At 38.9% G+C, this 21283-nt stretch overlaps 1 long non-coding RNA gene across 3 annotated transcripts in view; it reads left to right on the top strand.

Annotated features, from left to right (window-relative positions):
* The window catches only part of LOC120100658 (uncharacterized), an 89577-nt gene that overhangs the window by 23387 nt on the left and 44907 nt on the right, over positions 1-21283 (top strand). For 2 of the 3 annotated variants that reach the window (XR_010064030.1, XR_005500462.2), the window contains one exon: positions 938-15990. The exons of the other annotated variant lie outside the window; for it this stretch is intronic. This is a non-coding gene — a long non-coding RNA (uncharacterized LOC120100658). Of the gene's footprint in view, positions 1-937; positions 15991-21283 lie in introns of those variants that run through there. 3 annotated transcript variants of the gene reach the window in all.

The raw sequence follows: 21283 nt of genomic DNA, 5'->3' as shown, positions 1-21283 counted from the left end.
ATATATTTATTATTATTGGATATTTTGTGTATTTATATTTCAAATGTTATCCTCTTTTACCGCTCTTCCATCCCACCTCTACTCCTTCCCCTGATTCTATGAAGATGTTCCCACTCCCACCAACCCATTCCCACCTCAACACCATGGCATAACCCTACACCAGGGAAAAGTGCCTTCACAGGACCAAAGGCTTATCCTCCTATTGATGCCAGACAATGCAATCCTCTGCTACATATGCAGCTGGAGCCATGAGTCCCTCCAAGTGTAATATTTCATTGGTGTTTAGTCCCCAGGAGGTCTTGGGGACTGGTTGGTTGATATTGTTGTTCTTCCTATGGGGTTGCAAACCCTTTGAACTCCTTCAGTTCTTTCTCTAACTATTCCGCTGGGGTCCTTGTGCTCAGTCTGATAGTTAGCTACAAGCATCCTCATCTGTATAGGTAAGTCTCTTGCAGAGCTTCTCAGGAGACATCTATATCAGGCTGTCAGGAAGCACTTCTTGGCATCAGCAATAGTGACTGGGTTTGGTGGCTGCATATGGGATATATCCCCAGGTGGGGCAGACTCTGAATGGTCTTTCCTTCAGATCTTCCTCCACTCTTTGTCCCTGTATTTCCTACTGTATTTTGTTCCCCCATCTAAGGAGGACTGTAGCATCCACACTTTGGTCTTTCTTCTTGAGCTTCACGAAGAATTGTGAATTATTCTTGGAATTATATCTTGGAAATTCTGAGCTTTGGGGCTAATATCCACTTAAAAATTAGTGCATACCATGTGTGTTCTTTAGTAACTGGGTTACATCAGTCAGGATGATATTTCTGAGTTCTATCCATGTGCCTAAGAATTTCATGTAATAATTGTTTTTAATAGCTAAGTAGTACTACATTGTGTAAATGTGCCACATTTTCTGATTCCATTCTTCTGGGTTTTTTTCCAGCTTCTGGCTATTACAAATAAAGCTGCTATGAACATAGTGGAACATGTGTCCTTGTTATATGTTGAAGCACCATTTCAGTGTAAAGAGTGGAATAAATGGGTCCTCAGGTAGTACTATGTCCAATTTTCTTAAGATCCACCAGACTGATTTCCAAAGTGAGTATACCAGCTTGCAATCCCACCATCAGTGGAGAAATGTTTCCATTTCTTCACATCCTCACCAGCATCTGCTGTCACCTGAGTTTTTGATCTTAGTCATTCTGATTGGTGTGAGATGGTATCTCAGGGCCATTTTAATTTGAATTTTCCTGATTATTAGGGATGTTGAACATTTCTTTAGGTGCTCCTGGGTTGTCGATATTCCTCAGTGGAGAATTCATGGTTTAGCTTTATATTCCATTTTTTTAAGTATGACTATTTGTTTTCCTTGATTCTAACTTCTTGAGTTCTTTGTGTAAATGGAATATTAGTTCTCCGAAAGTTGTAAGATTGGTAAAGATGTTTTCCCAGTCTGTTGGTTGCTGTTTTGTTCTATTGACAGTGTCATTTGTCTTACAAAAGCTTTGGCAATTTTATGAGATCCTATTTATCAATTCTTGATCTTAGAGCATAAGCCATTAGTGTTCTGTTGAGAAAATTTCCCTCTGCGCCTATGTGTTCAATGCTCCCCCCCCCCCTTCTCTTCTCTTAGTTTCAGTGTATCTGGTTTTATGTAGAAGTCCTTTATCCACTTGGACTTGAGTATTATACAAGAAAAGAATGGGTCAATTTGCATTCTTCTACATGCTGACCTCCAGTTGAACCAGCATCATTTATTGAAAATACTGTGTTTTTTTTTTCCCATTGAATACTTTTTATCTCCTTTTTCAAAGATGAAGTGACCGTAGGTGTGTGGGTTCATTTCTTGGTCATCAATTCTACTCCACTGATCTACCTACCTTTCTCTGTACCAATACCCTGCAATTTTTATATCAATTGCTTTATATTATAGCTTGAGGTCAGGGATAGTGATTTTCCCCAGAAGTTCTTTTATTATTCGGGTAGTTTTTGCTACCCTGGGTTTTTGTTATTCCAAATGAATTTGCAAATTGCTTTTTCTAACTCTAAGAAGAATTGAGAAGGAATTTGGTTGAGGATTGCATTGAATCTGAAGGTAGATTTGCAGAATGACCATTTTTACTATATTAATCCTGCCAATCCATGAGCATGGTAGATATTTCCATTTTCTGAGATCTTTGCTTTCTTTCTTCTGAGACTTAACGTTCTTGTCATACAGATCATTCACTTGTTAGGTTACATTCATCCCAAGACATTTTATATTATTTATGACTATTATGAAGGGTGTTGTTTCCCTAATTTCTTCTCAGCCTGTTTATCCTTTGAGTAGAAGAATGCTACTGATTTGTTTGAGTTAATTTTATAGCCAGCCACTTTGTGGAAGTTGTTTATTAGGAGGAGTTCTTTGGTGAAATTTTGGGATCACTTAAATATACTATCATATCATCTGCAAATAGTGATATTTTAACTTCTTTTATTCCAATTTGTATCCCTTTGACCTCTTTTTTGTTGCCCAATTCCTCTGACTGGGACTTCAAGCACTCTATGGAATAGGAGATAGTGTACAGCCTTGTATAGTCCCTGGTTTTAGTGGGATTGATTCAAGTTTCTCTCCATGCAGTTTTATGTTGACTGCTGATGTGCTGTATATTGCTTTTACTGTGGTTAGGTATGGGCCTTGAATTCCTGATTGTTCCATGAGTTTTATCATAAAGGGGTGTTGAGTTTTATTAAATTCTTTCTCAGCATCTAATAAGTTGATCATGTGTGGTTGTTTTGTTTGTTTGTTTGTTTGTTTGTTTTTGAGTTAGTTTATATACTGGCTTAGGTTGATGCATTTCCATATATTGAACCATTCCTGCATTCCTGGGATGAACCTACTTGATCATGATGAATGATCATGATGAATGATCATTTTGATGTGTTCTTAGATCCTGCTTGGGAGAATTTATTGAATATTTTTGCATCCATATTCATGAGGGAAATTGGTCTACAGTTCTCTTTTTTGAACTGAAGTTCCCGTTTTTGGTAGGGTCTTCATGTGGTTTAGGTCTAAGCATAATTCATTTGGGTAGTGTCCCTCTGTTTCTATTTTGTGGAACAGTTTGAAGAGTATTGTATTAGGTCTTCTTTGAAGGCCTAATAGAATTCTGCACTAAACTCATCTGATCCTGGGCTCTTTTTGTTGGGAGACTTAATGACTGCTTCTATTTCTTTAGGTCCTTTGGAATATTTTAGATGGTTTATCTGATCCTGTTTAGACTTGGGCACCTGATTTCTGTCTGGAAAACTGTCCATATTATCCTCCATATATTTCAGTTTTGTTCGGTATAAGCTAGCTTTTCTAGTAGGATCCAATAATTTTTTGAATTTCCTCAGTTTCTGTTGTTATGTCTCCCTTTTCATTTCTGACTTTGTTAATTTTGATACTATCTCCTGGCACTCTGGTTAGTCTGGCTAAGGATTTATCTACCCTTTTGATTTTTCTCAAAGAACCAGGTCCTGGTTTTGTTGATTCTTTATATAGTTCTTTTTGTTTCTGTTTGGTTGATTTCAGCCATGAGTTTGCTGTGTACTCCTCTTTGGTAATTTGTTTCTTTTTCTCTAGAGCCTTTAGCTGTGCTGTCAAGCTGCTAGTGTATGCTCTCTCCAGTTTCTTTTTGGAGGCACTCAGATCTATAAGTTTTCCTTTTAGCACAGCTTTCACTGTATCCCATAAGTTTTGTATGTTGTGCCTTCATTTTCATTATCTTTAAATTCTAAAATGTTTTAGTTGCTTTATTTCTTCCTTGACTATGTTATCATTGTGTATAGCATTGTTCAGCGTCCATATTTATCTGGGCTTTCTGTTTTTTGTTGTTATTGAAGACCAGCCTTAGTCCGTGGTGATCAGATAGCATGTATGGGATTATTTCAATTGTCTTGTGTCTGTTGAGGCCTGTTTTGTGACCGATTATATGGTCAGTTTTGGAGAAGGTACCATGAGTACTGAGAAGAAGATATATTCTTTTGTTTTACAGTGAAATGTTCTATACCTGTATCTGTTAAATCCACTTGGTTCATAACTGCTCTTAGTTTCACTGTGTCTCTGTTTGTTTCTGTTTCCATGGTCTGCTTTGAGCGTTCATTTTGGAATATTTTTCATTTGATGAATATGATGTGTACTTCCTTATCTTTTTTGATAACTTTTGGTTGAAAGTCCATTTTATTCCTTATTAGAATGGCTATTCCACCTTGTTTCTTTGGACCATTTGTTTGGAAAATTGTTTTCCAGCCTTTTACTCTGAGATTGTACTGTCTTTGTCACTGAGGTGTCTTTCCTGTATGCAGCAAAATGCTGGGTCCTTTTTATATATCAAATTAGTTAGTGTATGTCTTTTTAATGGGGAATTGAGTCCATTGATATTAAGAGATATTAAGGAATAGTGATTGTTGCTTTCTGTTATTTCTGTTGTTAGAGGTGGAATTATGTTTGTGTGTCTCTCTTCTTTTTTGGGTTTGTTGCAAGGAGATTACTTTCTTGCTTTTCCTACAGTGTCCTTTCCCTCATTCTGTTGGAGTTTCCCATTTATTATCCTTTGTAGGACTGTATTTGTGAGAAGATATTGCACAAATTTGTTTTTTATGGGATATCTTGGTTTCAATATATGTTCATTGAGTGTTTTGCTGGATATAGTAGCCTGGGCTGGCATTTGTGGTTTCTTAGCATTGGTATGACATTTGCCCATGATCCTCTGGTTTTCACAGCCTCTGTTGAGAAGTCACATGTAATTCTGATAGGTCTGCCTTTATATGTTACTTGACCTTTTTCTTTACTGCTTTTAATATTCTTTCTTTGTTTTTGCATCTGTTATTTTAATATGTGATGGGAGAAATTTGTTTTCTTGTGAAATCTATTTGGAGTTCTGTAGCCTTCTTGTATGTTTATGGGCATTTCACTTTTTAGGTTAGGGGAAGTTTTCTTCTATAATTTTGTTGAAGATATTTCCTGGGCCTTTAAGTTGGGAATCTTTGATTTCTTCTATACCTATTGTCTTTAAGATTGATCTTCCAATTCATCCTGTATTTCCTGGATATTTTGGGTTAGGAGGTTTTCGCACTTTGCATTTTTGTTATTGCTTCAATTTTCTGTATGGCCTCTTCTGTCACTGAGATTCTTTTCTCAATCTCTTGTATTCTGTTGATGCTTGTGTCTGTGACTCCTGATTTCTTTCCTAGGTTTTCTATCTCTAGTGTTGTCTCTCTTTGTGATTTCTTTATTGTTTCTATATCCATTTTTAGATCTTGGATGGTATTGTTCAATTCCTTCACCTATTTCGTTGTGTTTTCCTGTAACTCTTTAAGGGATTTTTATGTTTCCTCTTTAAGACCTTGTACTTGTTTACCTGTGTTTTCCTGTATTTCTTTAAGGGGGTTATTTATGTCCTTAAAATCCTCTGTCATCATCCTCATGAGGTGTGATTTTAAATTTCAATCTTGCTTTTCCATTGTGTTGTGGTATCCAGTACTTGCTGTGATGAGAGAACTGGGTTCTGATGATGCCAAATAGTCTTGGTTTCTGTTGTTTAGGTTCTTGTGCTTGCCTCTTGTCATCTTGTTATCTCTGATGTTAGCTGGTCTCACTCTCTCGATAGGCACTTTTCCTTCCTGTGGACCTGCGAGCCTTTCATCTTAGGAGTTAGAAAACTCCTGGGAGACAAACTCTCTCTGGGCTGGTTACATTGTCCAGAGGTGTGTGGGACAGACCCAGCTCTGGGCACAGATGGAGACTGAAAGGATCCTATCCCAAGCTGCTCCTTGGTTCCTGTATCCTATGTGCTCCTGTCTGGTTCAATTAGTGGAGTGAAAGTTTGGTCTCATCTGTAGGCTTAAGAGGGAGAACACTCATGGGAAAACAGCTCTCTCTGGGCAGGTTTTGTGTTTGGAGGGACAACCTTAGCTCTGGGTGCAGATGGAGACTGGATGAGATGGATACTTCTTATCATTACTCTGACTATGCCCCTTCCCCTTTCAGAAGTTTTGATGGAATCTGTAAAATACATGTTATGGCAATGTGTTTAGTGTACACATTGGAATGAATTAAAAGTATATGCACAATAAATTGGTTTTTTCCACTTTCACTATCTTAATGTAGCTAATAATATTCAAAATATTCATGAAGTCAAACATCAATACTGAAGCCAAGCATTAATACTGAAGTCAAGCATTAATACTGAAGTCAAGCATTAATACTGAAGTCAAGCATTAATACTGTAGTCAAGCATTAATACTGAAGTCAAGCATTAATACTGAAGTCAAGCATTAATACTGAAGTCAAGCATTAATACTGTAGAGATGGTATTTAGGGAGAGGGAAACAGAAGGAAAGTAATTGGAAAGATGGTAGCAACAATCATAAGAAACAGAAAGAGAAGAGAGGGAAATAGGAGAGGGAGGAAGATGGAGAGAGAGAGAGAGAGAGAGAGAGAGAGAGAGAGAGAGAGAGAGAGAGAGAAGCAGAGATGGGGATATGAGCCATATTGTCATGCACATCATTGATCATGGCTGAACTTGTTTTTTGGGGGGGTTCATTAGCAGAAAAAAAATCTACTGAGATGCAGGCAAAACTGATTCTTCACATAATTATTTGACACTGCACTCTGTCCTAGAAGCCCACTTAAAGTCAAGTCAGCTTTGTCTTGAGACAGAAGAAAGAAGAAGGCTCAAAAGGAGTTGAGAATTTGAAAAGGTAAAACCAAAATTTTCTGTAAATATAACTCGGGATATGCTCATACTTCAAGGTGCTGTAGAAAGACTCTGGCAGACATGGAGAACATAAACTATTCTTCCTTCTGAGGACTTAGCTTTCCAATTGTTGGTTAGATGATCATTTTCTACCCTCTTTCGAATCATCTAGTCTCTCTTTCCCTGTTTCTCTTTCTGTCTGTCTCTGTCTCTCTGTCTCTTCTCTCTCTCTCTCTCTCTCTCTCTCTCTCTCTCTCTCTCTCTCCACCTCCCTCCCTCTCCTATTTCCCTCTCTTCTCTTTTTCTGTTTCTTATGATTGTTACTACCACCTTTCCAATTACTTTCCATTCTGTTTCCCTCTCCCTAAATACCATCTCTATTCCTTAACTGAATAAAATTATAATCTGCTACACATATTTAGCATATTCATTACTGGAATTTTCTTACCTAATACTCAAGTTAATATTGCTGTTATTCATTTTCTCAAAAATAAAACTATGTCAAGACAAAACAATTGTTATTGCATGGGTTGGGGGAAGCTTAAATGCTTACTTTCATTTTCTAAAGTGGAAAGCAGTTGTAATAACTGAAAGAAAAATGCCACTGTGGTCTCAGAACATAAATCAGTTTCTGGAATGGCAAAGAAAAGAAGAACTTTATATTAAAAGAAAGAGAGAGGAGGATCTCAGGGACTAAAGTCATAATTAAAAATATTACAATATCAATAAAAAAACTAGAAAATTAAGTGAGTATTGAGACCCCTCTTTCTGACCCTGGTCTTTCCCATTTATACCTAGACTCAGGTGTTATTACAATACAGTCCAAAGAAATTCTGAAGTACACACATGGCCACTTTATACTATGTCTTGTTTCAGTAGGTTGAGAATGATATAAGGAGGTTTTGGTGCTAGCCTGCCTGTGCTTCTTCTTTTCCCATACAAAGAATATTCTTTTGGGGGGAACATTCTTTAATTTGATCACCTTCTCTCTATGTAGTTAAAGAGTGGGGCTGGAATGCAAAAGCAAAAGGGGAAAGAGGCGTAAGCATGAACGAATGCACAAACAGCTTCAGAAAGATCTGGATTCAGTTTAGCAGAGAAACTACACTTAGCTCTTCTCCTGTTGTATGTGCATCTGGGTGTCTGTCCCCCACAAGCACAGCAGAAAAATCCCCACTTTCTGTGGTGGAAGTAATGCACAGCAGAAACTGCCTTTGTGCTCCTGGATATTAATGCTAATGTTGAAGAGTTAAATATAGCACAAAGCAAGTGTGTCGGAAGGAAAAATACCGAAGCAACTAGCTTTACACTGCAAGGGGTTAGGTAGAGCAGGCAAGATGTTATTATTGAACACTAGAATAAACTGCAGAAATGGTAGGCTGTTAAGAGAAGATGGGTTAGAGAGATGGGACTCAGTCACCCTAACCTAATGTCTTCAGTACCAATGGAAACACAAGAATATCCAACACTAGGGTTTGGATGAAGTGTCTTGAATAATGACACAGACCTGTCATTATTATGTATAATGGTTAAATGATATTAAAATGATGATTAATAAGATGTCAAAAAGAAATATGCCCCACTCCCCTTAATTTGCTAGTAAATTCAGTAAGTCATAATACATTCAAATTCTATTATTCTGCCTATCTCTCATTGCCTAATTATGAAACACAATTTTTGAAGAAATCTAGAAGAAATGCTTTAGGGGTGTGTTAGCTATTTTTATTATTACAGTGACAAACATATGGTAAAAGAACTCAAGAGGAAAGGGTATATGCATTTTTGAATAGCTATCTCATCTTGGTAGAGAAAGAATAGTGGGCTATGTGCGGGTGAGCCTGTCATTCTTCACTTGCAGTCAGGAATCAGAGAGAGATAAAAGGTGATGCTCATGTGTCTCCCACCTTTATATTCAGTCTGACGCCTCAGCCTTGAGAGTGAATCCCCCATATTTTTTGCTACTACAGGTCATTCCCAACGATATTAATTGTGGTAAATGACCAGCTGTACACCATGTTCACCTATGCCCTGGAGCTATGGTGAACCCTCTCTGTTTCTCCATAAACTAGAGCAGCTGACTTTATCTATGCCTGTTCATAGCTTTATCTCAGCAGCCACTATATCTTTAGCTAATAGGCCTGTCCCCAGGGCTTAGGACATTCATTGGCACACAGGAAATGTTCAGGAAATCTTTGGAATATCAGCATGGATATTATGCCCAGCTAAGTAGATACTTCTACAAGTAAATGCTTCTACAAATAAAAGTCACTAAATGCTATAAAATGTAATAACAATTCTTTCAGGTTTTACAATACTGAATGGTAACTGAACCCATACAGTCTCTCATTTACTATCTGGGAATACTATATCTCATTTACTATATACAAGTCACTGGATCTCTTTATCTTTTTTTAATTTTACTTTTCATGGATATTTTATGTATTTACATTTCAAATGCTATTCCCTCCCCTCCCCATTATAACCCCTCTCCCTCCCCCTCCCCCTGCTTCTATAAGGATGCTCCTACTCTCACTCACCCACTCCAACCTCAGCACCCTGTACTACCCTACATTGGGGAAATGAGCCTTTGCAGAACCAAGGACTTTTCCTCCTATTGATGCTAGACAATGCCATCCTCTGCTACATATGTGGCTGGAGTCATGGGTCCCTCCATGTGTACTCATTGGTTGGTGGTTTAGTCCCTAGGAGCTCTGGTGGTATCTGGGTGCTAGGTATTATTGTTCTTCCTATGGGGTTACAAACCCCTTCAGCTTCTTCAGTCATTTTCCTAACTCCTCCATTTGGGTCCCCTTGTTCAGTCCAATGGTTAGCTGCAACCATCCTCATCTGTATCAGTAGGGTTCTGCCATAGCCTCTCAGAAGACACCCATATCTGGCTCCTGTCAGCAAGCACTTCTTGGCATTAGCAATAGTGACTGGATGTGGTGGCTGCATTTGGGATGGATCCCCAGGTGGGGAGTCTCTGGATGGCCTTTTCCTGAGTCCCTACTCCACTCTTGGTCTCTGTATTTCCTCCCATGAGTATTTTGTTCTCCCTTCTAAGAAGGAATGAACCATCCACATGTTGGTTTTCCTTCTTCTTGAGCTTCATGTGGTCTGTGGATTGTAATTTGAGCTTATGGGCTAATATCCACTCATCAGTGAATGCATATCATGTGTGTTCTTTTGTGACTGTGTTACTTCATTTAGGATGATATATTCCAGTTCAATCCATTTGCCTAATGATTTCATGTTGTCATTGTTTTAATAGCTGAGTAGTACTCCATTGTGTAAACGTACATTTTCTGTATTGATTTCTCTGTTGGAGGACATCTGGGATCTTTCCAGCTTCTGGCTATTATAAGAAAGGCTGCTATGAACATAGTTGAGTACATGTCCTTGTTATATGTTAAAGCATCTTTTGTACGTATTCCCAGGAGTTCTTAGGTAGAACTATGTCTAATTTTCTGAGGATCCACCAGACTAATTTCCAGAGTGGTTGTACCAGCTTGAAATCCCACCAACAAAGGAGGACTCTTCCTCTTTATCCACATCCTAGCTAGCATCTGTTGTGCCTGAGTTTTTTATCTTAGCCATTCTGATTTATGTAAGGTGGTATCTCAGAATTGTTTTGATTTGCATTTCTTTGACAACTAAATGTTCTCTGTTGAACATTTCTTTAGGTGCCTCTCAGTACTCCTCAGTTGAGAATTCTTTGTTTAGCTCTGTACCCCATTTTTAATAGGATTATTTGATTCTCTTGAGTCTAACTTCTTGAGTTCTTTGTATATATTAGATATTAGCCCTCTATCAGATGTAGGATTGGTGAAGATCTTTTCCCAATCTGTTGGTTGCCAGTTTTTGTCCTATTGACAGTGTCCTTTGCCTTATAGAAGCTTTGTAATTTTATGAGATCTCATTTGTTGATTCTTGGTCTTAAAGCATAAGTCATTGGTGTTATGTTCAAGAAATTGTCCCCTATGCCTATGTGTTTAAGGCTCTCCCCTCTTCTCTTCTATTAGTTTTAGTGTATCTGGTTTTATGTAGAGGTCTTCTATCCACTTGGACTTGAGTGTTGTACAAGGAGATAAGAATGGGTCAGTTTGCGTTCTTCTACATGCTGACCTCCAGTTGAATCAGCAACATTTGTTGAAACTGCTGTCTTTTTTTCCATTTGATAGTTTTAGCTCCTTTGTCACAGATCAAGTGACCATAGGTGTGTGGGTTTATATCTGGTTCTTCAAGTTTATTCTATTGATCTACTTGCCTTTTTCTGTACCAATATCATGCAGTTTTTATAACGATTGTTCTGTAATACAGCTTGAGGTCAAGGATGGTGATTCTTCCAGAAGTTCTTTTATTGTTGAGAATAGTTTTTGCTATCCTCTTTTTTTAATTCCAAATAAATTTGCAAAATGCTCTTTCTAACTCTATGAAGAATTGAATTGGAATTTTGCTGAGGATCGCATTGAATCCGTAGATTGTTTTTGGCAAGATTGCCATCTCAGTGTTCCTGTAAAAAAGAATTCAAAGTTACCACTCAATCTCTTTCATATGGGCACGGTAATGTTTAAAGCTTCCTTGAATAGGCATGGTAATGCTCAACCCTACTCCCACGATTCCACACTATGGGATATGAATGAATTCAAAGTTAGCTCAGACTACATAGAAAAACTCTATCCCAAAAGTAAAGGAAATCAAACCAGGCAGTGAATTATTGTAACAGTAATGGAAAAATAATTAATAACCAACAGATACTACATATACAAACATTGGGTTTGAATTCTACGTGCACAAAACAAGAGGTAAGAGCTTTTCCCCAAAGTCATATCTGGTGCAAGGATATTTAACTAAAATATAGTTTGGTAGCTATTTACTCAACAGAAATGAAGTACTTCTGTAAGCTCTCCCTTGGAACCAAATTGTGTTAGATAATGAGTATAATTGGGGAGAGACTATTCATTTAAAAGAAAATCAACAAGTGAGCAACTATTGTTTAAGGAAAAGAAAAGTCCATGAAGGAAAGACAGTCTGGATCAAGGTTGTGAATTTACAAGGACTTTGAGTCAAGACATCAAGACAAGGATAGCTAAGAGAATAAGCTTAAATGTGGTCCCTTCATCAAGGGTCAATTGTCTGGAAAGGTGATGGCCTAATGCTCACAAGAAATTGTGCAACTTAGTGGATCCTAGAAATAAGAGAGCCAGTGTCAGTGACAAGCTGAGTGCACCAGAATATGCTGTTTGAGGCTTAAAGATGATTCTCAATTTCAAGATAGAAAAAGTGCTGGAAGGAATAATAAACAGAGGCTTATTATGGGCACATGAGGATAAAATGTAGGAATGGTATAATTATTAGAAGAAAGACAGATCGAAGCCTTTAAAAAAGTGGAAAGTTTGCCTGCTTTCAATGAAACCAATTGCTAGTTGAACTGAAATAGGACAGAATAGAGCATTAGGGACATAACATTTCAATTCATTAAGTCTTTAGGGCCCAAATTTTATTTTGCTCTTAAGCTAACAGTATAAGTGATTAATTTCAATCCTATGGTGTGTAGTTGACAGTACTCTTGTGCATTATGTTTTGACGCTACCTGTCTCACCAAGTTAGGCTAACAGTAAAAACAGGCAACAAAGAAACTGGGCAACAGCCAACAATCATACTGTATAGAAGTAAAAGCAAGAGAAGATGAAGACAAAGATGAAGTATGAGAGGAGGAGGAGGAAGAAGAGAATGAGGAGAAGAAAAAGAAAAGAAGAAAAAGATGAAGAAGATGAAGAAGAAAAGGAAGATGAGGAAGCAGCAGGAGCAGCAGCAGCAGCAAGAGCAGCAGCAAGAGCAGCAGGAGCAGCAGGAGCAGCAGCAGCGGGAGCAACAACAGTAGACCAACATAGACCACAGGGAGAAAAAAAACTAAAGTGCAATGAATAATGAATAAATGAATAACAATCTTCAGACTCAAGAAAGGTTAACTACTTGACGTTAATAGAGATTATATATGTGTGGTGGTTTGAATAGATTTGGCTTCTACATATTCACATGTTTGAATGTTAGGCCGTAAAAGTAGTATTTCCGGCCTTATTGGGAGAGATGTGGCATTGTTGGAGCAAGTGTGCCACTGTGGAGGTGAACTTTGAGGCCTGCTATGCTCAGGTTTTGCCCAATATGGAAGATAGTCTCCTTCTGGCTGCCTTTGGATCAAGATGTAGAGAACACGTGGCTCCTCCAACATCATGTCTGCCTGTATGCTGGCCACCATGCTTCTTGCCATGAAGATAATGGACTGAAACTGTAAAATTGTAAACCAGTCCAAATTAAATGATCACCTTTATAAGAGTCGTGTCTCTTCACAGCAATACAACACCCACTAGTCTTCACAAAAGACTAGTACTTAGAAAAGGTACAGAAAACAAGCCATCCATTTTCCCCAACTAGGAATCTGGGTAATTACCTAAGAGGATAAAAAGAGTTTACAAATTAGAGCAAGGTTTCTGAAATTTCCTCTGTAAGGCCATAGAGCAGTGGTTTTCAACTTTCCTAATGCTGTGAGTCATTAATAGGATTCATATTGTGGCGACCCCAACCATAAAATTATTTCACTGCTATTTTACAACTGTACTTTTCACTATTATGAATTATAATTTATTGTTATGAACTATAATGTTATAAACACTAATGCAGGATATCTGATAACCCCAAAGGGGTTGCTACTCACAGGTGAAGAACTGCTACTTAAAGGGATGTTGAAAATAAAACTGACTCTACAAGCTACCTGAAGCAAACTTCTGGAAAGGAGAGATCAGAAGCAAACACCAAAAGGAAGAGAAATACTACTTAAGTCAATAAAACACAGCCCAAAGGCTTAGTGCATCCCTGTACTGGCTAATAGGCTTCTGCTGAGTAATTTGCACAGGAAAGATTCTGATGTTACTGTATTAGCACAGGACAGCCTTAAAGACAGTGCTCCAAAAGAAATATGATAAGGGGAAAGCTTTTAAATCTAAGGTGTGAGCTTAGTGATCAAGACATTACAAAATGCTATGGGACAATAAAGGGCTCTGAGCATTCAGGTTTTATGTTCTGTTTCATCACCAACTTTATACAGATGTGCTATTGTTTGGTCTTAATTCTTTAATTCAATCTTCAGTCTTTTTGGTGTTCAGATGATTCAAATATAGATACTAATTAGAATTGCTTACAGTCATAGTTACTCTTCCCATCAATGGTCTTGCTTTCCTGCATGGCTTTAGGAATTCTCAGATGCCAGGCAACTGCTGTGATCTGAAAGATGTCAAAATCATGACTCACTTATGTCACCTCCATGTGGTGCTACTGAATGGGAATTATCATTTTTGATCTCAGTTTTGCCAAATGTTTGAAATCTAGGAATCCATGAATTTGTGGCCAGACTATGGCCCCATGTTTGAATGACAGGTATAAAAAGCTTAGAAAGCATCTAAAAATGTCAGGGAAACTTTAACAAAAGTAAGATTAAAATTATAACACAATCACTCTTAATCAGCCTTGAATTTGTTAATTTTAGCTACACTGAAGATTCATAATCAGTCTAAATTTGACTACAGTGAGGAATAAACCCATAAGAAGACACATTTAAAAACTAGCCTAGAGAAGAAAAATAAGCGACTAAGAAATACCTTTAAAATGTTCATTGTCCCCAGTGTTAGAGGAATGAAAATCAAAACAACTTTGAGATTTCAATATAACCCCTATCAGCATCACAAATATTAACAAAGTAATGGACAACAAATGCAGGAGAAGAGCTAGGATAAAGAAAACCCTCGTCTACTATTGATGGGATTATAAACTGGTCCAGCAACTCTGGAAATTAGTGTGAGACAATTCTGAAGCTAAAACTAAATCTTGCATGTGATCCCGTTATAGTACTACTTGGCATTTGCCCAGAGGACTTGGAATTCTATGTTGCCGATACTTGTTCAACCATGTTCACTGTCACTCTCTTCCTACAAGGTAGGGAACAGAAACATCCTAAATGTCCTTCCACTAATACATGGAGAATGGCAATTCTACCCTGGAGTACTGTAAAGACAAGTGACATCATAAAATTTACTGATAAATGAATAGAACTAGTAAAACTTAGGTATAAGTAAGGTAGCACAGACCCAGAAAGATGAACATCACATGTTCTTTGTCCTGTGTGGCTCACAATGCCAAATATTCAGATAAGATTATATAATCCGGCTCTGCTCCCAGACCCGGTGAAAGAGAGACCCAACCGCCTGGTCAGGTGGGCACTCCTGAGGCTGCAGAGCGGAAGAGACCACCAACACTGCTCACCCCTGCCCACATCCCTGGCCCAGGAGGAAACTGTATAAGGCCTCTGGGCTCCCGTGGGGGAGGGCCCAGGAGCGGCAGGACACCTGCCTGAGACACCGCCGGAACCTGAAAGAAACAGACCTGATAAACAGTTCTCTGCACCCAAATCCCGTGGGAGGGAGAGCTAAACCTTCAGAGAGGCAGACAAGCCTGGGAAACCAGAAGAGACTGCTCCCTGCACACACATCTCGGACGCCAGAGGAAAAAGCCAAAGACCATCTGGAACCCTGGTGCACTGAAGCTCCCGGAAGGGGCGGCACAGGTCTTCCTGGTTGCTGCCGCTGCAGAGAGCCCCTGGGCAGCACCCCACGAGCGAACCTGAGCCTCGGGACCACAGGTAAGACCAAATTTTCTGCTGCAAGAAAGCTGCCTGGTGAACTCAAGACACAGGCCCACAGGAACAGCTGAAGACCTGTAGATAGGAAAAACTACACGCCCGAAAGCAGAACACTCTGTCCCCATAACTGACTGAAAGAGAGGAAAACAGGTCTACAGCACTCCTGACACACAGGCTTATAGGACAGTCTAGCCACTGTCAGAAATAGCAGAACAAAGTAACACTAGAGATAATCTGATGGCGAGAGGCAAGCGCAGGAACCCAAGCAACAGAAACCAAGACTACATGCCATCATCGGAGCCCAATTCTCCCACCAAAACAAACATGGAATATCCAAACACACCAGAAAAGCAAGATCTAGTTTCAAAATCATATTTGATCATGATGCTGGAGGACTTCAAGAAAGACATGAACACACTTAGGGAAGCACAGGAAAACATTAATAAACAAGTAAAAGCCTACAGAGAGGAATCGCAAAAATCCCTGAAAGAATTCCAGGAAAACACAATCAAACAGTTGAAGGAATTAAAAATGGAAATAGAAGCAATCAAGAAAGAACACATGGAAACAACCCTGGATATAGAAAACCAAAAGAAGAGACAAGGAGCTGTAGATACAAGCTTCACCAACAGAATACAAGAGATGGAAGAGAGAATCTCAGGAGCAGAAGATTCCATAGAAATCATTGACTCAACTGTCAAAGATAATGTAAAGCGGAAAAAGCTACTGGTCCAAAACATACAGGAAATCCAGGACTCAATGAGAAGATCAAACCTAAGGATAATAGGTATAGAAGAGAGTGAAGACTACCAGCTCAAAGGACCAGTAAATATCTTCAACAAAATCATAGAAGAAAACTTCCCTAACCTAAAAAAAGAGATACCCATAGACATACAAGAAGCCTACAGAACTCCAAACAGATTGGACCAGAAAAGAAACACCTCCCGTCACATAATTGTCAAAACACCAAACGCACAAAATAAAGAAAGAATATTAAAAGCAGTAAGGGAAAAAGGTCAAGTAACATATAAAGGGAGACCTATCAGAATCACACCAGACTTCTCGCCAGAAACTATGAAGGCCAGAAGATCCTGGACTGATGTTATACAGACCCTAAGAGAACACAAATGCCAGCACAGGTTACTGTATCCAGCAAAACTCTCAATTAACATTGATGGAGAAACCAAGATATTCCATGACAAAACCAAATTTACACAATATCTTTCTACAAATCCAGCACTACAAAGGATAATAAATGGTAAAGCCCAACATAAGGAGGCAAGCTATACCCTAGAAGAAGCAAGAAACTAATCGTCTTGGCAACAAAACAAAGAGAATGAAAGCACACAAACATAACCTCACATCCAAATATGAATATAACGGGAAGCAATAATCACTATTCCTTAATATCTCTCAATATCAATGGCCTCAACTCCCCAATAAAAAGACATAGATTAACAAACTGGATACGCAACGAGGACCCTGCATTCTGCTGCCTACAGGAAACACACCTCAGAGAAAAAGACAGACACTACCTCAGAGTGAAAGGCTGGAAAACAACTTTCCAAGCAAATGGTCAGAAGAAGCAAGCTGGAGTAGCCATTCTAATATCAAATAAAATCAATTTCCAACTAAAAGTCATCAAAAAAGATAAGGAAGGACACTTCATATTCATCAAAGGAAAAATCCACCAAGATGAACTCTCAATCCTAAATATCTATGCCCCAAATACAAGGGCACCTACATACGTAAAAGAAACCTTACTAAAGCTCAAAACACACATTGCACCTCACACAATAATAGTGGGAGATTTCAACACCCCACTCTCATCAATGGACAGATCATGGAATCAGAAATTAAACAGTGATGTAGACAGACTAAGAGAAGTCATGAGCCAAATGGACTTAACGGATATTTATAGAACATTCTATCCTAAAGCAAAAGGATATACCTTCTTCTCAGCTCCTCATGGTACTTTCTCCAAAATTGACCATATAATTGGTCAAAAAACGGGCCTCAACAGGTACAGAAAGATAGAAATAATCCCATGCGTGCTATCGGACCACCACGGCCTAAAACTGGTCTTCAATAACAATAAGGGAAGAATGCCCACATATACGTGGAAATTGAACAATGCTCTACTCAATGATAACCTGGTCAAGGAAGAAATAAAGAAAGAAATTAAAAACTTTTTAGAATTTAATGAAAATGAAGATACAACATACTCAAACTTATGGGACACAATGAAAGCTGTGCTAAGAGGAAAACTCATAGCGCTGAGTGCCTGCAGAAAGAAACAGGAAAGAGCATATGTCAGCAGCTTGACAGCACACCTAAAAGCTCTAGAACAAAAAGAAGCAAATACACCCAGGAGGAGTAGAAGGCAGGAAATAATCAAACTCAGAGCTGAAATCAACCAAGTAGAAACAAAAAGGACCATAGAAAGAATCAACAGAACCAAAAGTTGGTTCTTTGAGAAAATCAACAAGATAGATAAACCCTTAGCCAGACTAAAAAGAGGACACAGAGAGTGCGTCCAAATTAACAAAATCAGAAATGAAAAGGGAGACATAACTACAGATTCGGAGGAAATTCAAAAAATCATCAGATCTTACTATAAAAACCTATATTCAACAAAATTTGAAAATCTTCAGGAAATGGACAATTTCCTAGACAGATACCAGGTATCGAGGTTAAATCAGGAACAGATAAACCAGTTAAACAACCCCATAACTCCTAAGGAAATAGAAGCAGTCATTAAAGGTCTCCCAACCAAAAAGAGCCCAGGTCCAGACGGGTTTAGTGCAGAATTCTATCAAACCTTCATAGAAGACCTCATACCAATATTATCCAAACTATTCCACAAAATTGAAACAGATGGAGCCCTACCGAATTCCTTCTACGAAGCTACAATTACTCTTATACCTAAACCACACAAAGACACAACAAAGAAAGAGAACTTCAGACCAATTTCCCTTATGAATATCGACGCAAAAATACTCAATAAAATTCTGGCAAACCGAATTCAAGAGCACATCAAAACAATCATCCACCATGATCAAGTAGGCTTCATCCCAGGCATGCAGGGATGGTTTAATATACGGAAAACCATCAACGTGATCCATCATATAAACAAACTGAAAGAACAGAACCACATGATCATTTCATTAGATGCTGAGAAAGCATTTGACAAAATTCAACACCCCTTCATGATAAAAGTCCTGGAAAGAATAGGAATTCAAGGCCCATACCTAAACATAGTAAAAGCCATATACAGCAAAGCAGTTGCTAACATTAAACTAAATGGAGAGAAACTTGAAGCAATCCCACTAAAATCAGGTACTAGACAAGGCTGCCCACTCTCTCCCTACTTATTCAATATAGTTCTTGAAGTTCTAGCCAGAGCAATCAGACAACAAAAGGAGATCAAAGGGATACAGATCGGAAAAGAAGAGGTCAAAATATCACTATTTGCAGATGACATGATAGTATATTTAAGTGATCCCAAAAGTTCCACCAGAGAACTACTAAAGCTGATAAACAACTTCAGCAAAGTGGCTGGGTATAAAATTAACTCAAATAAATGAGTTGCCTTCCTCTATACAAAAGAGAAACAAGCCGAGAAAGAAATTAGGGAAACGACACCCTTCATAATAGACCCAAATAATATAAAGTACCTCGGTGTGACTTTAACCAAGCAAGTAAAAGATCTGTACAATAAGAACTTCAAGACACTGAGGAAAGAAATTGAAGAAGACCTCAGAAGATGGAAAGATCTCCCATGCTCATGGATTGGCAGGATTAATATAGTAAAAATGGCCATTTTACCAAAAGCAATCTACAGATTCAATGCAATCCCCATCAAAATACCAATCCAATTCTTCAAAGAGTTAGACAGAACAATTTGCAAATTCATCTGGAATAACAAAAAACCCAGGATAGCTAAAGCTATCCTCAACAATAAAAGAACTTCAGGGGGAATCACTATCCCTGAACTCAAGCAGTATTACAGAGCAATAGTGATAAAAACTGCATGGTATTGGTACAGAGACAGACAGATAGACCAATGGAATAGAATTGAAGACCCAGAAATGAACCCACACACCTATGGTCACTTGATTTTTGACAAAGGAGCCAAAACCATCCCATGGAAAAAAGATAGCATTTTCAGCAAATGGTGCTGGTTCAACTGGAGGGCAGCATGTAGAAGAATGCAGATCGATCCATGCTTATCACCCTGTACAAAGCTTAAGTCCAAGTGGATCAAGGACCTCCACATCAAACCAGACACACTCAAAGTAATAGAAGAAAAACTAGGGAAGCATCTGGAACACATGGGCACTGGAAAAAATTTCCTGAACAAAACACCAATGGCTCATGCTCTAAGATCAAGAATCGACAAATGGGATCTCATAAAACTGCAAAGCTTCTGTAAGGCAAAGGACACTGTGGTTAGGACAAAACGGCAACCAACAGATTGGGAAAAGATCTTTACCAATCCTACAACAGATAGAGGCCTTATTTCCAAAATATACAAAGAACTCAAGAAGTTAGACCTCAGGGAAATAAATAACCCTATTAAAAAATGGGGTTCAGAGCTAAACAAAGAATTCACAGCTGAGGAATGCCGAATGGCTGAGAAACACCTAAAGAAATGTTCAACATCTTTAGTCATAAGGGAAATGCAAATCAAAACAACCCTGAGATTTCACCTCACACCAGTGCGATTGGCTAAGATCAAAAACTCAGGTGACAGCAGATGCTGGCGAGGATGTGGAGAAAGAGGAACACTCCTCCATTGTTGGTGGGATTGCAGACTGGTACAACCATTTTGGAAACCAGTCTGGAGGTTCCTCAGAAAATTGGACATTGAACTGCCTGAGGATCCAGCTATACCTCTCTTGGGCATGTACCCAAAAGATGCCTCAACATATAAAAGAGACACGTGCTCCACTATGTTCATCGCAGCCTTATTTATAATAGCCAGAAAATGGAAAGAACCCAGATGCCCTTCAACAGAGGAATGGATACAGAAAATGTGGTACATCTACACAATGGAATATTACTCAGCTATCAAAAACAACGAGTTTATGAAATTCGTAGGCAAATGGTTGGAACTGGAAAATATCATCCTGAGTGAGCTAACCCAATCACAGAAAGACATACATGGTATGCACTCATTGATAAGTGGCTATTAGCCCAAATGCTTGAATTACCCTAGATCCCTAGAACAAACAAAACTCAAGACGGATGATCAAAATGTGAATGCTTCACTCCTTCTTTAAATGAGGAAAAAGAATACCCTTGGCAGGGAAGGGAGAGGCAAAGATTAAAACAGAGACTGAAGGAACACCCATTCAGAGCCTGCCCCACATGTGGCCCATACATATATAGCCACCCAATTGGACAAGATGGATGAAGCAAAGGAGTGCAGACCGACAGGAGCCGGATGTAGATCGCTCCTGAGAGACACAGCCAGAATACAGCAAATATAGAGGCGTATGCCAGCAGCAAACCACTGAACTGAGAATAGGTCCCCTATTGAAGGAATCAGAGAAAGAACTGGAAGAGCTTGAAGGGGCTCGAGACCCCAAAAGTACAACAATGCCAAGCAACCAGAGCTTCCAGGGACTAAGCCACTACCTAAAGGCTATACATGGACTGACCCTGGACTCTGACCCCATAGGTAGCAATGAATATCCTAGTAAGAGTACCAGTGGAAGGGGAAGCCCTGGGTCCTGCTAAGACTGAACCCCCAGTGAACTAGTCTATGGGGGGAGGGCGGCAATGGGGGGAGGGTTGGGAGGGGAACATCCATAAGGAAGGGGAGGGGGGAGGGGGATGTTTGCCCGGAAACCGGGAAAGGGAATAACAC

This window comes from Rattus norvegicus, chromosome 2, assembly GCF_036323735.1.
Source record: "Rattus norvegicus strain BN/NHsdMcwi chromosome 2, GRCr8, whole genome shotgun sequence".
Lineage (NCBI taxonomy): Eukaryota > Metazoa > Chordata > Mammalia > Rodentia > Muridae > Rattus > Rattus norvegicus.
This window is presented reverse-complemented; position numbering and strand designations above follow the sequence as displayed.